The sequence below is a fragment of the Accipiter gentilis genome, unplaced genomic scaffold (genome assembly GCF_929443795.1).
Source record: "Accipiter gentilis unplaced genomic scaffold, bAccGen1.1, whole genome shotgun sequence".
NCBI lineage: Eukaryota > Metazoa > Chordata > Aves > Accipitriformes > Accipitridae > Astur > Astur gentilis.
This window is the reverse complement of record NW_026060823.1, coordinates 45,130-63,244: the sequence shown is the minus strand read 5'-3', so window position 1 is coordinate 63,244 and position 18,115 is coordinate 45,130.

The window sequence follows — 18,115 nt, the reverse complement described above, 5'->3', positions numbered from 1 at the left end:
TTTGAATTAACACCCTCTGAATAGTGCAGCTTGCAAACTGCACTGACAGCTGAAGTCCCATTTTGCTGTGCGGACAACAGATACCCCTGACTTCTTTTAAAATTAGTTGCTTGGCTTAAACCGCAATTCTGAGCTCTGATCATTTTAAGCATCCACCTCAAGCCCTAGTGACAAGACCGCAGGGGCATGTAGCTACCTTGCACGGTCTTCATTCTCCAGCATTCCCCCTACTGCTGGTATTCCAAACTTGTGGAGAAAGCATGACCATGACCGTATACTTACCTTTTTTCCTTATTACCTCTGGTTTCCAGCTTGCTTCAAGTGCAATTCATCTCTTAGAAAATGTGCCTTAGTGGTTTTGAGAGGTCTTACTCCTCCTTCTCCCCTCGAAAAAAACCCAAAACTTAAGGGTGCAAGGCTTATGTTTACTCACAGGTTAAAATTAAGAAAGAGAACCTATGTTACTTCAGTGGCTTTTAGCAGAGCTACACCCTGAGTTTATAAAATGGTTACCTTGGTTTTGTGACCTGGGTTAAAACCATGGTCTTTCAATACTGTCAAGTCTGTGTACTAGTTACAGTAGGTATACAACTTCAGCACTTGTGTAAATAAAACTCCATCGTTAATTTGAAGGAATTAAAGCTGAAGTAGGTGATAAGATAAACGGCAAAGCAACTATGAAAAGTGTTTTGTAATGGTCTACAAGCCTGTAATATTACCATGCTTTTAAACAAATTCTTCCACTTGACCTGTTAAAGGCTGTTGTGCCCTTAACCTCTAGTCAGCACATGCATTTCTGCAGCTGGTCTCAAACTAACCTAGCTAGTTGATATCAAAGTATATGCCTGTACATGGATTTATTTTTTTTAACTCTTGCTTTGCAGAATTATCTTCTAATTGTGCTTTGTTGTTGTTGTTGTTGTTGTTTTTCCCCCCCCTCACTCTTAGGGTGTTAAGAAGAAGTTTAGGAAGAAGTCAGGTTACTAGTTTCCTGGACTTGATCCAGCATGGGTCAGATTACACGCTTTATTTTAATGTACCCTGACTCAGCGCTTGGCCGCGTGCAGAGAGATGTTGCTGTTCTGGAGTTTCCCTGGCTATTGCAGAGGTTGGATGCTGCCCCAGCACTATGCAGATTAGATTACAGCTGTTTTAAATAAAGTTCAAACTGCACCAGTTCAACTGAAGTGTTTTCCTTTGTTTATGGAGCAAGTCTTCTGTCAAAGTGATTGAAAGGCAAGTTCCTCATGCATAAAGACTCCTTTCCCTACAATACTCAGAAGGAAGCAGCCCAAGCTAGAGACAGTATTGCCAAGCGTGGTTCCTGTCCTTTAGGGTGAATCCCTCCAGCAGGCTTTTCTATGCTCTGGGAAACATCTGCGGTTATAACTTTGCAGCTGCTGTTGGCTCTAGCAGTCCTGTCTGAATCTGGTCCAGCGCAGGTCACCAAGAGTCAGTGCTAGAAGCGGCGCTTCTTAGCTGTTAGCAATTGCATCATCACATCGCTTCCTGGCATAGTGTCTTATCACTGATCATCTGGGGACAGAGGTTTTTATTCATTTGCCAGATGGAGCTGGTAGTAGGGCAAGTTCTTTCTGGAATACCTGAAGGAGAGAAAAGCTGTATGTGGCCTTCTTTCTCATTTTTGTTTTTACTGAAAAGCAAAGCAATCGGTGCTAGCTTTGCAAGATCCTCAGGGTTATCGACAAACCCCAGGTAAGTAAATGCCTAAACTAAAACAAACCCCAGTAACAAATGCATTGTTTTCTCCAGCTTCTGCCACAATACATCCCCCTAAGACCCTAAACCCAATACTGAATGTATTTAATTGTGATTGTGCTGAACACAAGATGGCCAGAGCCAGAAAATACCTTGGACTTGAAGGTGAGGGAGGCTCCTTGATGCCAGACTTGCTGCAAACTTTGCTGTTTTCTGTCTGCTTTCTTAGCTGGTTGCTGTGTGTGTGGCTTGGAGGTCCAGCTGGAGGGGGTGAGGGATGCATGATCAGTCTCCTTAAAGAGGAGCAGCTCTGCGTTGAGATTGTGTACGGTTAGTAACTTTGAGCAAGACGTTCCATTGCAGGAATTAACGTCTCCTGTGGTTTTACTTGTTAGGTCTAAGCAAAGAAGTGGTTCATGTGAAGTCGCCTCCGCTTCTGCTACTGCAGTGGGTTGGTGTAACTTCTTGCTACTGCTTCTGCAACTGCAGAAACTAGAGAGAGCAAGTAATAGAGGGGTTGGGGGGTCCAGCCGCAGCCCCCTGCTTCCTGGCCAGCTCTGCTGTTGCTCTGCCTTTCGTCGAGTGCTGCGGGGCCAGGTTGGACTAAGCAGAGTCCAGTGGGGTGTTTTCCGAGAAGGAGGCGAGGGGTGGGCTGTTGAGCACTGCCTGCTGCCTCCTAGCATGCTGGTCAGCATGGACTCCCTCCCCTTCCCTGTGCCTGAGGGTTTCTTCAGCCACCATCTACCCCTGGGGTGCCCAGCTCCGAGCGTGGCCCGAGTATGACTACCTGTGGTTGGTAGTCGGTTTGTTTTGTGTTTTCAGGTTTTCTTCCTTGGAATCATGTTGTCCACAAAGAAATGTCATTATCCATCCCATTTCTAATTCAGTATCTACCGATCTAGTGTGACCCAGAGCCTGTGTGAAGGAGGAGCCGCCCCAAAGGATCCTGCAGCGACCTGTTTGTCCACAATCCTTTCTCCGAGTCCACTTCTGGAACTGCAGGGGCAGTGCTTGTGTGCAGAGTCCCGGAACAGCAGCACTGCCAGGGAGCCCCAGCGCCTGCTGTGTCCAGAGCTGCTCTTTCCACTGCCACACTCTCCTCCTGAGCCCTTCTGGTGTTGTAAGGCCGGAGTGCTCCAGCAGCTTGGCCACAGTTCTCCCGTGTGGCCATCCTGTGACAGCAGGCAGGGAAAGGCACTGGGCACTGCTGGGACAGAGCTCGCCATGCTCCAGAGCAGCATTTGCGTCATGGAAGGAGACCCCCTCAGGGCAGTGCCTTAAGGCTTAGGTCTTCTTCCAAAGTTTCTCTCAAGAACATGCAGGCTCTGGCCATGTCCACCAAAAATTACCCTGTCCCATATTTTTAAGCTGCTTTTTAAGCTCCAGACTAGCTGAACGAGAAGACATCCACTGTACATTTAATTGAGAAAGATGTACGCAAGACGCACCAGCTGGGGACTGATGCTGCCAGCAGGTTCAGCACCCCAGGGGAAGAGGAGGGCAGCCACCCTCTCTGGCTGGAAGCCTGTCGGGGCTTCAGCGTTTCAGCTTTGGTGGCCCCAGGCTGCTGCGGAGCCGTAGTCCAGTCTCTGGGGCTGCAAGGACCCATGCCAGGGGCTGTGTGGACGGAGCTGGGTAGGGGCAGGGCTGCAGGAGGTGATTGCAGGGCTCTGACCCCAAGCAGAGTGGCTGCAGCACTCGCGTTTGACCCCCAAACCTTGCCTCATCAGTGCCTTTACGGTAGCTGGAGATCCTCATACTTACACATGAGGAGTTGCAGGCGTGATCTGTACCAGCAGTGGCTTAGGAACCCGGACCGGGGCTAAGCCCCAGCAAGAGCCTTTGCACAGAGCTGTTGCTCTGCAGCTCCCCGGCTTGCCTCCCAAAACTCCTCATCCAGCAAAACCTCCCACGCTTATGCGGAGCTTTGATTCTCGGGGCTCCGCTGTTCCTCTTGCTGATGCTAATGCCCTTGGTGGCATCAGTTCCCATAATCACGGATTGCTATGTAAAATATTTATTGCAGGACTGACCCTTTTGAGATTGTTATCCTGGATGAAATGTCACAAATGACCGTATGGAAGGCTCTCACTTTGAAGACAGAAACCCTTTGAATCCAGGGAGGAAAAAGGTAAAGGATTGTACGTGAACGTGACCGTGCTCCTCAGCAAGCGACGGCGCACACCTACGCTTTTCCCACGCTTTGGCCGGCAAGGCTGAGCAAACGGCCTGTCCCTGGGAACAGGCAGGGAGGTCTGTGGCATGCAAACCAGCTCCTCTCTGCTGGGGTGGTCCCCCGAACAGGGCAACATCAGCAGCAGCTGGCAGGTCTTCCACTGATGATGCTCTCCCTCTTTTTCTCTTCCCTTCGCCTTTCCCCACTCCCGCTTTTCACGTTTAGGAATCTTGACTTTGAAGGAGAGGAGTGAGAGCGTGACTCGGGGATGTGCCAACGCAGACAGAGGGAGAAAGCGCTTTGTTTCAGTTGGAGGATTCCCATTAAAGCCATGCAGATGTTTTCAGTTATCCTTGGTGTGCTTCAGGCATTCAGTATCTCTAGACCAGCAAGCTGAGGGGAACATCACAGTCAAGGGGAGTTTGGTGGTGTTCAGTCTGTGTGTGTACGTGTGTGGGGGGGTGTGGGTTTGTAGTGGTAGAGGGACTGCTACTGCTTTATCATTCAGTGCTCTTCTTTTAATACCTAATTCCTCCTCTTTGTTTTCCTTCTCTTTTTTCCAAATGTAAACTGGGAATGTCCAAAATAATTTTCTGTTATATTTGATGCATTCTCCACTTTCTTCTTCATCACGACCAGGTTTTTGGTGTGGTTTGGGGTCCTGGCTTTAATTCACTCTTATGTCTCTTACTGGTACGAGAGGGATGCCCTCTGTGGCAGGGCAGCATAGAGAGCGTCCGAGCAGTTGGCCTAAGGTGAAAGAAAAGCATTTGCTCCCTGCGCTCCAGTTTTACCTCTCTTGGTTGGTTTCGTTTTGGGTTTGTTTTTTTTTGCTTTGGCTCTGCCATCAGCCTGGGAGCTGCAAAATGCAGAACTGCCACCTTCTTGTCCCCTGGCTGTAAACTGCATCTAAGGGAGCACTTCAGGTATTTGATTTTGAATACACCATATGGTCACAGGAGCGGCCAGGTGAGACCTGGGGCTCTGTGTCCCTGGGCTGCTCCCTCTGTTGTTTCTCCACTTTCCTTCTGTATTGGATCTGGATGAGTTGGAGTTCCTTTACCTGACAGCAGCCCTCGTAGTGCTGTGCTCTGTACTGGTAGCTAGAAAGCTGTTGATAACACAGCAGTGTTTTGGCCATGGCAGACAGCCAGAGCACACCCACACACCCAGGCATCCTCCACGTGGAGGCCACTTCCCACCTTGGCTGGCCAACGCAACGCGCTGCCTACCTTCTTCAAGGACGTCAGCGGTTTGATGCTGACAAAGCCCATCTTGTTCTTCTGGACATGTTTCAGGAGGAAAGCATCCTTGGCCAGGTTCTCGTCAGAGAGGTGGAATTCCACCTGGGACACAACCCTCCTGGCCAGCTGCCGGTCAGGGACAGAGTAGCTGCAGTCCAAGAGATCAGCCCCGAGAACATCGCTCGCATCACAGAAGCTCCCGGCAAAGCAGCAGGGACACGGGTGTGACTTGGTGGCCTTTGGGATGTGCAGCACTGCCCAGTCCCAGCCACAGCAGTGCAGATGGCAGAGTCTTGAGGAGCGGGGTGGCTCAGCTGCGCTCTGAAATGAAACGGAGTTTTATACTTTTAGAAGCGCGCTTGCCTTCATGCCCCCAGCATTGGTCCCTGCCACAAGTTATGCGGCACATGGCCTTGCACAATCTTGCAGCCAGAGGTGCCTCACAAACAGAGCGCAATCTCTTTGATTACCAGGATACAGGCCAGGAGAGATCTTTGGCCTCCGGTTCACGGCAGTTGTCCTGACTCCCCCAGGCCACACACTGTTCACACAGCGGGAGCGAGAGGCCTGTGTCCTTGGTACCCTTGGGGTGTCCTTGCTAGCGCCGAATCCTCCAAGCACGAGGAGGGGATGTACTAACCCCATCCCTGGCATCCCGTAGAGTGCAAACAGCCCCAGCGCCCCGACACCGGATGTTGGGCAGAATCCAGTCCTTTTCTGGGAGCACGCGGCGGCGGGTACCGTCTCCTCCGGGGTGTCACGCACCCAGGGAAAGGGCCGCCCCCTCCCAGGGGGATCCAGAGCTGCTGCTTTTCCCAGCAGGAGACTGAAAGACCTGACAGCACTACTGGAGCGAGGGCTGGGGGAAAGCGTGCCACCGAGCGACACCGCGTGACCTTCCTTCATGCCCTCGAGGTCCTTTTTCCTATTTCTGCCTCGCTCCGGTCAACGCAGCGAACAGAAGCGCGGGCAACGGTCACAAACGCATTTGCCATCTGGCGCAAGGAGGCTGCGGCTGCAGCTTGGTCCCCGCTTGGCTCGGCTGAATCAACTTGTTGTTCTTCCCCCACCGGAAAAATACTGTTGAAAGCCAAGAGCATTTGCACCCGCAGACCCCGAGAGCCGCCTGTAGTCCCCGGGGGCACCCCAGCCTCCCTTAACCCTTTCCCTCCCCAGGAGGAGCTGGGGAGGCTCTTGGGGTGGGGTGGAACACAGGGAGCCCCCACATTCCTTCCGGGGAGACGCCAAAGAGTCCTTGGCAGCCAACAGCCAGAAGGGACCATGGCGCGGCCACCAACGCAGCTCCCACTGCCTGGGCCCTGTGGCCCCCCGGCGCCCCAGCTTTTCCAGCCATTCGTGCTCCCCAAAACTTTCTACCCTCGAGGTAGGGACCGACCCCAAGCCCTGCAGCCCAGGGATCCTCTTGGGGGGCAAGAGCAGAGGTGACCGCCGGCCATCGCTCCTGTCTCATTCTCTTAGGCTCAGCCAACCCGTGCCGCCTGCCCACGCGGGAGCAGCCCTTCCCTGCAGCCCGGGCACCCCGGGCCCCCCAGGCACCACCAGCAGATATGGCACCCCAGTCTGCTCTGGCACCTTCGCCATCCCCATCACACCCGTTCCCCCGGCACTTTTCGCATGGGGGTTCAGCAAGCCCCGGTGAGCATCCTTGCCCTCGCCCGGGCGGCGCGTGCCCAGTAAAGCCCATCTGCAGAGAATTCCCCAAATATTTGGGGCCACCTCTCCCCTTTCACCTCCTAGATGCCAGTCTCCTCCCCGATTTGCAACCCTGTCCCACCGGCACAGCGGCTCACCCCGTGGGGATCACCCCGGCCACAAGCTCCCCACGCCCCTGGCCCAGAGCTGGGGGATGTCGGCCATCGGGGCTGGCTCAGCGGGTGCTCCTGGACAGCCACCCCGGCCCAGCACGGTTCCCCCCTCACCCACACAGGTCTGCAGAGGGCTCCATGTGGCTGCCTCTTCGACCCCCGGGTCTTCTGCATCCAGTGGACAACCGCCGACCTGCCTCCACCGGCCACCGCCACGCTTGGCCAAGGCGCCGCTTCTCTGCCGGGTGCTGCCCTGTGGGGTCCCGCGGGCTGCGGGGCCCCCCAGGGCCAACCATGATACCTCACACCCTACAAAAATCAGAGGAGTGGGGTGACCCCAGACCCTCTGGAGCCGCCAGTGTCCATCCCTGGCTACCAGCACAGCGAGGGGCAGCTGGCACAGATCAACATCCCCAGCACGGCCACCCCTGTGGGGGCACCCCTGGGCGGTGATGTCCACACCAGCCCCTGCGCTGCCACCAACAACGAAGCCCTTGGGGACACTGCAGGCGACCTTGCAGTGTCCGAGGAGATGGTCCTGGAAGAGGCCCTAAGGCTCTTCGGTTGCTCCCTGGATGGAGTGGGGGTCAGCCAGGATGCTCCCAGCAGGAGCTCCGTGCCCGAGGACGCTGGTGACACCAGCACAGACACCCCAGACCGCGACTTCAGCTCGCTCTCGCCGCCTGAGGAGATGCTCACCCCCGACTACTGCATCCCCGAGCTCAGCGACGCCATGCCGAGCCTCAAAATAGTCAACGGCGGCGGGATGGAGCCCCAGGAGCCGTGGCAGGATGCGGGGATGGACCTGCCACCGTCCCCACCTGCCACGGCCGGCAAGCGGAGGAAGAGGCAGGCGCAGAGCTCCTTGCCAATGGCACCCAGCAAGCGCAGGGCTCTGGCAGCCAACGTGAGGGTGTGTGTGGGGGTGGGGATTAGACAGGGGTGAGAGGGATGGAGATGGGGGGAGTGGGGGGGGTGGGAGAGGAGGGGTGGGGTATATGGCAGGGGGGGTGGGCGGGGGTGGCTAGGGAGGGGTTAGACCAGCTTGGATGGGACCTTTTCTCTTGTCTTTTCAATTAAAAGCTGTTTCTCTAGAACCGCTCGGTGCCTATGTGGGAGGGGGAGGGAGCACAGGGGGCATCAAGAAACAGCCCCCAAGAGGTGCAAAAGCCCCACTGAGCCCCAAATCCGAGCCAGCAAGCCACGAGGGGAACCCAGCCACCCCCAGGGCCCAGTCCCCACCCGCGGGGCAGGCGCTGGTGGGGGGGGGACGGGAACGGGAACAACTCCCCTCTCCCCTTCCCCAGGGGAAGCAGCCCTTTGGTGGGGAAGCCAGGACAGACAGGTCCCTGCAGGACTCACGGACACGGCCCCATGCAGAAAGCAGCACAGAGCCCCTGCGACAACGACAGACCTTGGGGGCCGGGGGGGACACGGGCACACACGTCAACAAGGGCTGCAAGGCCTTCGTCTTGAACACCACCAGCGTCCCCTCCAGCGGGGACAGGGCTCGGTGCACAGCCCTTCAAAGCCTCAAGACCATCACGGCCTTCCTCGGGTCCCACTGACCTCAGCCCCCAAGAGCCCAGCTTTGCCTCACTAACACAGCAAAATAACCCCAAATCACCCTAAGAATGGCGAGGGAGGAAGCTGCAGGCCAGGCAGGGACCCTCCTCCACTTCTCTGGCTGCACCTTGGGCAGCTGTAAGACCAGCAAGGAGGGAGAAAAAATCAGAAGGAAAAAAAAAAAAAATCACTGCACCGGCCAGAAAGTGCCTGAAAACTTCATCCCTCTTCATTGCCCATTTCCCATGCGAGCTCCACAACCTGGGAGCAACGCAGCCAATAGAACCTTCGAGAAGCAGACTCACAGCCTGCTGCAGCTGGCCCTGCTCGAGCAGCCGAGGTGGGCTGGATGATCTCTAGAGGTCTCTTTCAGCATCCATTCTGTGCTGCTGTGACTCTGTCTCTATCATGGTTTAAGCTATAAAAATGAGAGCTATAAAAATGGAACGCTGTGTTAAGAGCACAAGGCTCTGCTAGCAACGACCTTGCTGTGGCTCCTTGCTGTGCTGAGCCCAACCGCGTTTTTAAGAGTAGATTCTTAGTGTGAGCAAAAGTGTGATTATTTTATTTTGTAATTTATGTAAATAAAGTGGGTTTGGTTTGTTTTTTCTTTTAAATAAGACTCTTCCAGAGCTCAGGTCAGGCTGAACCTGAGGGAAAGGGGCAGACCCTCGCAGAGGGCAGAGCCACATCATGATAGGGGGGCCAGCAGGATCAGGGGGCCATGCGACACCCCCTGCTCACGTCCTGCCGGCTCCAGGAAGATGGTTGCACAAAGGACTCGGGGCGCAGCTCCAGGGACAGGGGTTTGGTGACCTGGCTCCAGCACCTCTGGGGCCAGGGGCTAGGAGCTGTCGGGGGCTTCGGAGCTGTCGGGGGCTTCAGGGCTGTCAGGGGCTTCGGGACTGGGGGCTGCAGCCCTCCGCTTCAGAGGGACGATGCAGACGCTGTTCTTGGCCTCTTTGACTCTCCACCACCGGCCAAGCCTGCAGATGACAGAGATGGGGGCTACCCTCCGCCGGGTCCTTGGAGGAGCAGGGGGGGGCTGTGCCCCTGGGCAGCACCAGGGAGGGGGGACAGTACCGGTGCTGCTGTCCAAGGCCAGCCACCAGGAAGTCACCGGCTGCAGAGAACTTGAGGCTGTTAACAAAACCCACCTGGAGGGGACAGGGCAGGGTGAGGGGCTCTGGCAGCCTCCTCCTGCCGCCCAGGGAGGGGAGCCCCCGCCCAGAGATGCCCCAAGCCCAGCTCCAATCCCCCACCTCCCCATCCATACCAACGGGATGTCCCAGAGGGGCTCCAGCTTCCGAAATCCCTCACCGCACTTCCAGAGCTTCACGCTGGCGCTGTGGGAGCCTGGGGCAGAGAGAGAAGACTGCCGTGCACTCCCACCCAGGTAAGGGAGCAGGACGCCCCCCTCTCCACACCCCCACTCCAAAGCAGCTGCCACACACCTGTAGCCAGGAGGTCCCTGTTGCGCAGGGCGGCCACTGCTGAGATCCAGGATGGCTGCTGCAGGCCCTGGGCATCCTGCATGCCATGTGCCTGCCGGGCCAGTGCCAGCGGCTTCTTTTTCGTTAGCCCCCACAGGGCTAGGGACCTGCCAGGGAGGGAAGGGGCGAGGGGGCCGAGGGGGGCACCGCCTGCGCACCCCAGGCACCACCCCGGCCCTGTGCTCACCCGTCATCGGCGCCTGACACCATGTGCTCCTCACTGATGAGCTGGATACAATCGATGGAGCCCCTGTGAAGAGAAGGGGCAACTGCCATCAGTTATGAGCATGCTTTGGGATCCTATTTAGGAGACAAGGGCTCACCGGGGCATCAGCATCCCCACAGTGCCGGCAGGCTCCTAGTGATGCTTGGCACCTGCACACCGCTGCCCCAGCCTGACCCCCCTGCCTGCAGCCCCCTCTCCCGCCCCAGACCTACTGGTGCCCGTAAAACACAAGCTGCGACTCCTCCGGGATCTTCCAGAGCCGCACGGTACCGTCCCGGCCCCCTGCCGTCACACAGCACTCCCGGCTCAGGCTGTCCAGCCCCGTGATGACATCCTGGTGCCCGAACCTGGAGAAGGAGATGGCAAAGTGCTGTGGCAAGCAGGGCCCTCTGCTACCACAACTCCCCCGGGCCTGCTGGCTCTTGTGACTTCTGACATCCCCAGGCAGGAGTGGCTGCGCAGCTTGCGGTGCGGGCAGGAGGCAGAGCTGCCCTTCCTGCTGGGGACGTGGAGGGGAGGATGCTGCTGGAGTCAGAGCATTGGTGGCTTTGTAGCTCCCGAGCTCGGCCACGTCAGCCCAAAGCAGCACAGGATCCTTGGACGGTGGGAGGCAGAAAAAGGGATTCGCCCCGGCGTGGCCCCGCAGAGGGGAGGGAAGGCTTCAGTTTCAACTTTGGCTTCAGCTTTGGCGTGGCCTTCTCCTTCCCTCTGTTTCAACAGCCCAGCAGAGCAGCTGGTGCTTTGTGGCAAAGATGAAGCGCGTGGACAGGCGTTGTCCTAGACCACTGGAAAGAGTGGCTGTCCTGCCACTCTCCGGAGGCTGCCGGGTCCTCCTCCAGCTGAGGTGTCTCCTTTCCTGTTAGACCTCAGGAAGAGGAGATACCCCAGCCTGCAGAGCATCCTAGGGCTGGGGCTCCAGCGTTGTCTCTGCCTGAGCAGAGTCCTCGCTGGGGACTGAGTGTGACCTCATCCGTGCCCTCGTCATCTGTAAACTCAGCCGTGGTAGGTTAAACCTCGACTTCAGCCTTCCTTGTCCCAGGATGAGGAGTGTCTGAGTTGCCAGGGAGGAGACCAAGGGGCTGGTGTCTTTGCTTGGGCCTTGAAGGACTGTGGGGACAAAGCAGCAGAGGTGAGGTGACAGCCCCATATCCCTTCCAGGCAGGGCACATTGCACCTCACGATTCCCAGGGCCAGGAGGGAACCAGGGGGCAGATGGCTCAGCTGGAAGCTGCTGGTTAGGAATACGCCCCTCCCGAAACACCCCTCTTCCCACAGATGTGCTGGGAGCAGAGCCCCCCTTGCCCAGGCTGGGGGGGGAGCTCCATGCCAAGGTCCTTCCTCCTCCCCGCTGCCCTCACTCACTCTCTCTGATGTACTTGTGCTCGTTCTCGTGCTCATCCACATCCCGTCCAAGGAGTCCTGGGGGGACACAGCATGCCAGGGACCCACTGGCCATCAGGGACCCACCAGCCAGCCTGTCTGGCCACACAGTTCCCTGGGGAGGGCTGACCCCAGGGTGCAGCATCGGGGAGGGGATGGATGAGCCTCCTGCCAGCCCTACCTGTGCAGGCAGGAGTGGGAGAGAGTGAAGGGGTGCCCCACAGGTCCTGCACTGGGACACAGGGACCCTGGGAGAGAAAGGGACCCTGGGGCTAGGGGCTCACCGATGAACCTGACAGCCTCCAGCCGCAGGGACTCCTGCGGGCTCCGCAGGTAGGTCTGGCTCTTCCACAGGTAGTACGTGGCCCTGCTCCTCTTCCTGGCCAGCTGGAGAGAAGGGTGCAGAGTTGGCACAGAGATGGCCCCCCCGTTGGGCCATCCCTCCACCAAGGACCACCCTTCTTCTCCCCAGCAGGACATTCCCAGCTCTCCGCTCTCCGCATTGGGGTTCGGAGGGAGCAGAGGGCTCCCAGGCAATGCTAGGGTGCCATCCTGGTGGCGGGGTCCCCTTTGGGACCCCGGAGGTGAGGACAGCCTGGAGCAGAGCCTGTTCCAGGAGGGTGCATGCAGCTGTGGGGACACTGCCCTTGGTCCCCTCTGCTGGGCACGGGCAGGGCTTACCCAGGGCAGATCCCAGGGGTGTTCGGGCTATGCTTACCAAGCACTCGCAGATCCTCCATGCCTGCGCCGTCTCGGCCAGTCGCACCAGCTGCCTCCACTTCAGGAACTGGCCAGCGCTGCGGAGGGCTTCCTGGGAGGCCTGGTGAGCAGCACAGATGCTACCACCACCATGGGGGGCACAGGACCCTGTGTCCTCCCTCCTGGTGGGGCTCAGAGCCTGTCCTGGCCCATGCAGGGAAGACGCACCAGCTGGGGACTGATGCTGCCAGCAGGTTCAGCACCCCAGGGGAAGAGGAGGGCAGCCACCCTCTCTGGCTGGAAGCCTGTCGGGGCTTCAGCGTTTCAGCTTTGGTGGCCCCAGGCTGCTGCGGAGCCGTAGTCCAGTCTCTGGGGCTGCAGGGACCCATGCCAGGGGCTGTGTGGAGGGAGCTGGGTGGGAAAGGGACCCACCTGCCCATCCACCAGCCAGCAGGAGGAAAAAGGCAGCAGTGGGCAGGGAGGGGGGCTCTGCCTGTTCCTAGGGACTCAACAAGCTAGACCTCACAGTGCAGTGTCAGCATTGCCCTCCCCAAAGGACCAGTCAGGTTGGGAATCCCACCTTGGCCACACTCTCGTCCTGGTCATGCAGGTGAAAGAGCAGCGGCAGCAGGCTGTCCCACACCACCTTCTTCATCTTCTTCTTTTCAGCACCCACCACGAGCCCCATTGCAATTTGGAAGAGATGGATGGAGAGCTCCCGCACCGTGTCCAGCTCCTGGGGGAAGAGGGGAGGAGGACCTCAGCCACAAGCCCATGGCAAGCAAGGGGCTGACATGGAGACAGACATCCCCAAAATGGCTGCAGGCAGCCCTGCTGCAAAAGGCAGCGAGCTGCGGCATGCAGATGGTCTGCCCAGGGAGACTGGGGTCTCCGGGGCTGAGGGCCAGAGAGGGAGGCCCTGCAGAAGGCTGGAGGATGCTGCCAGAGCAGGGTGTGCATTGGTGGGGCTCAGCACACCTGCTGCCATCCTGCCACCACTGTCCCCCGCTGCGGCAGGGAGGCCGAGCCGGAGTGAGTCCTTGGTGGGGGGTTTGTGACACAGCACGGAGCCACCAAGGGCAGCAATGGGGTCTGGGGACTGCAGGGCAAAGCATCCCCCTGCAGAGCACAGGGGCTGCAGTGGGAGGCGTGAATGGAGGTGCCCAGGAAGGGGGACATGGGGCTCTCCCCCAGCCTTACATTGTTGAAAAGCAGCAGGAGCTTTCCAGCCAGTGCCAGGGCAGTGAGGCTGAGTCTCTTCCCCTCCAGCAGCCAGAGCATGTTGCCAAGCACGGGCAGGGCCGCGGCGCTGGCATCACTGTCATCATCCAGCAGCTGGTCCATAACGTACGGCAGCAGGATAAGGGCTTTCCTTTCCTGTGTGAGACATGCCACCTCCTTTTTGTAAAGGAGCCACCGATCACAGGGGTGAAAACCCTCTCCACGAACACCGGCCTCCCCACTGGGTTCTCTGCAGGCAGTGCAGGTTACGAGGGCAAGGTCCCGGCAGACAGGGCTCACCAGCATGCCCATGGGAAGAGCAGGGCACAGAGGGGGAGGACAGACAGCACTGGCTCCTTGCCAGCCCTTCGGCTGCCCCCTTCTCCACCAGACCCCCCTGGATAGGCTGGTGGGTGACTGGCGCTGCCTGGAAAGCTGCCCAAGCTGCCAGCAGCCCCTGCCATGGCTGCTGTGTTTCACCCTGGGGCTCAACACCTCACGGCCAGGCCCTGCAGACCCCACGCTCAGGCCGGTTGCTCTGCCGCCAGCATCCCTGCTGGGACGTGCTGGCAGTGGGAGCCCGTTCCCGTCAGCACTGCTGCTTCTCTCCTTGGCATGGCACAGCCATGGGGCAGAGGGCCGGGGAGGCAGTACAGAGTGCTGGAGGTACTAAGCTGGAAGACAGTGCAAGTACATAGAGACTGACTAAAGAAAACGCTGAAGTTTAAATTTGCGGTCTGAAGTTCAGCGGTCAAAATGAAGATCTCGTGCTAGATTGCCTGGGAGTTTGTTGTTTGGTAGAGCTGTGACAATGAGCTAAGAAGACAGACATTTGTCTTGCATGGGCTTTCTGGAAAGGAAATGTATAGTATTTTACAAACGAGCTTTTTATAACTCTAGCATCTGACTCTTACAGAAATGCTGCGCACCAGAAATCTAACGGTGCTAACAAGAGAGAGAAGCTACCTCATGTAGCTGAGCCATCAGTGTCTAAGGGACTCTCCATTCCTGTTACTGATTCAAGTATGTATTGACGTGGTGGGTGGAATGCAGTCTTTAATTTCACGGCTGAACTCTAGAAGCGTGGTGTCTCTTACAGAAGTGGAGGCTACAGTTGCAATAAGAACATTGGGACCTCCAGTTGGTAGCACCATTCCAGGACGTAACACAGTTTCTCAACCAGGAGGACGTTTTGTCCAAGGACAGCATGAATTAAGTGGGACTGGAATTACAGATCCTAAGAACAGTGCACCTAAACGACCTTATTCAGTGACCACTGAAGGACCTCATTCACCTCCATCAGAAGAACGCCCCAAAACACTAGCAGATGGAGAAAAGGTAAGGAAGGGGGGCTAGGCCAGGGAGGGTTTGAAGTAGAATTAATTCTTGATGTACAATGCATGACATAACTGAGAAGAAATGCATATATACATCCCCAATGGATTCAGGAATCTAAATTTAAGCATAATGCTAGTTTTACTAGGATGTAGGTGTGAGAAATTGTCTTGAACGGACTGTATAGCTATTAAACAATTTTTTTTCCCTGAGATCTGGCACTAGTGACTGGTTTTGGTCTGGTGGCAGGCTCTCTAAATACTACTGTACTTGTATATTACTGCACTGACCCATTGCTCAATGAACTGGAAGCAGTTCTTCATTCAGAAAAAACCCAAATCTCAAAAGGAAGAGGACATGAATGTTATAAATGTAGACGTATGAGCTAATCTTGTTCTGGCAGATGATTTTCGAATGCCTCTTGATAGTTTTGCTGCTTTAGAAATCAGCAGCCTACTCAACAGGTTGTCCACTGCTGAAACGACCGTGTGGAGTTGCTTGTTAAATCTGGGTTTTGTGGGAGCTTTTGATTAATGCTTGATTTGTTTTCTTGCTATACATAACTCTCCTTAAACAGCTGTTTGCGTGGCTTGACCTCTGATTTGAGGCAAAGAACAACTAGAAAAAACTCCATTTTGACACTTGTAAAGAATCAGCTTGCAGAACTGTTACCTACTATTGAATACTTCAGGTACAGATTTCAAGGTTTGGGTAGTACGACTTCTTGCGAGGCTTGAGATTCCTGTGCGGTAAGGGGAGTGTTGTCTAAATGTTGTTTTAAGAATGGCCACTAACACAGTTAATGTGTTGACTGGAAGCTGTACTCAAATATGAAGGTAACTTCAGTATAGCAATTATTTTGAGTCTGTGTATTCTGTTCTTCTAGTTAACTGGCCAGGATTCAGCATTCAAAGGCGGCGGCAGTCCAGAAGATGTCAGCAGCAGATCTACAGACAATGTAATTAGGAAGGGGTTTTACTCGGTGGGCTAACTGAAAAGCTGAATGGACTCTGCTAGTGCCTAGACTACTTCACATCAATACTCTACGCGTTTATTGATGTAAACAAAAATATGCTTTTTAGTTTAACTTCTTTCAGCCTTCATTTCCCAAATATGTTCTTGTAAGAGTTATCCCTATTAGTCTTTTTAAAAGTCTTGACTGTCACTAGCTGAAACAGCTTTGGAAAAAGCCACAAAAACCAAGCTGCCCTGTGACTTGGATTCAGAATGTAGGTAAACAGGTTAACTAGTTACTGCAACCACATTGTGGTGTCAAGTGTGTCTGAACGTGCTTGTATTCATTTGTGCTTTCCTAGTGCATGTGCATATATTGTTCTTCTCCTAAACTATTTTCCCGGTTGGCACATACACTCCTGGGCATCTATCACAATGGTGCTCAGCTTCCTCAGCTAGCTAGTCCCCTGCCTAACACGGCCACGCGCTACACAAGTATTGCCTCCCATGGAGGCCCATAAATAATTGTGCTATTGAAGACAACGCAGCAGAGGATGCTACCAAGGTATGGAGATGATAGACGTGTCCCATGCCGTTGTATCTGATTTTTGTCTTGAGACTGCTCCAGCATGAGACTTGAGGGCTTTTTTTGTTGTCGCTGGGTAGGAAAGCTAAACTCGGAACACACAGCTTGAAGATGTACTTAAACATTGCAATAGCCAAGGCTGTTGTGGCACTGCTACCCACCTGCAAGGGAGAGTCTTGAAAGGAATTGGCATGCAGAGAGTGTTTTCAGATAAACCCTGAAAGCTGTTCTACGTGGTTACATGAAAACTTGTAGTAGTCTGAAGTTCCGGTTCTGTAAACTGGTAACACTGCTTACCCAGTTAAGTGCATGAGGGTTTTTTGAGGGGTGGGGAGAAATTCTGATCCCATGAAACAAATGTTGTGCTCTCTCTCTATTGTAACTTCTTTATAACTTGGTGTTTTTGTAAATGAAGTTGTATGTTTTTCCAGAGAATTTTCGTATGTACTGTAAAATACTGTCTTCCAAAAAGATTTTTTTTTAATTATTATTAATTTTTTTTAATGCACGTGGGATCTGCTTAAAAACCCCAAACAAGTAAACCAAATGTAAGGCGGGCAGGGCAGTGCCAGAAAAAGTATGTTCTACAAAATGATGATGTCATGGTAGAGTAAATTTGAGGAGACTAGGAACACTGCTTTCCTGCTTCTAGTATTTCCAGGTTTTGAATTAACACCCTCTGAATAGTGCAGCTTGCAAACTGCGCTGACAGCTGAAGTCCCATTTTGCTGTGCGGACAACAGATACCCCTGACTTCTTTTAAAATTAGTTGCTTGGCTTAAACCGCAATTCTGAGCTCTGATCATTTTAAGCATCCACCTCAAGCCCTAGTGACAAGACCGCAGGGGCATGTAGCTACCTTGCACGGTCTTCATTCTCCAGCATTCCCCCTACTGCTGGTATTCCAAACTTGTGGAGAAAGCATGACCATGACCGTATACTTACCTTTTTTCCTTATTACCTCTGGTTTCCAGCTTGCTTCAAGTGCAATTCATCTCTTAGAAAATGTGCCTTAGTGGTTTTGAGAGGTCTTACTCCTCCTTCTCCCCTCGAAAAAAACCCAAAACTTAAGGGTGCAAGGCTTATGTTTACTCACAGGTTAAAATTAAGAAAGAGAACCTATGTTACTTCAGTGGCTTTTAGCAGAGCTACACCCTGAGTTTATAAAATGGTTACCTTGGTTTTGTGACCTGGGTTAAAACCATGGTCTTTCAATACTGTCAAGTCTGTGTACTAGTTACAGTAGGTATACAACTTCAGCACTTGTGTAAATAAAACTCCATCGTTAATTTGAAGGAATTAAAGCTGAAGTAGGTGATAAGATAAACGGCAAAGCAACTATGAAAAGTGTTTTGTAATGGTCTACAAGCCTGTAATATTACCATGCTTTTAAACAAATTCTTCCACTTGACCTGTTAAAGGCTGTTGTGCCCTTAACCTCTAGTCAGCACATGCATTTCTGCAGCTGGTCTCAAACTAACCTAGCTAGTTGATATCAAAGTATATGCCTGTACATGGATTTATTTTTTTTAACTCTTGCTTTGCAGAATTATCTTCTAATTGTGCTTTGTTGTTGTTGTTGTTGTTGTTTTTCCCCCCCTCACTCTTAGGGTGTTAAGAAGAAGTTTAGGAAGAAGTCAGGTTACTAGTTTCCTGGACTTGATCCAGCATGGGTCAGATTACACGCTTT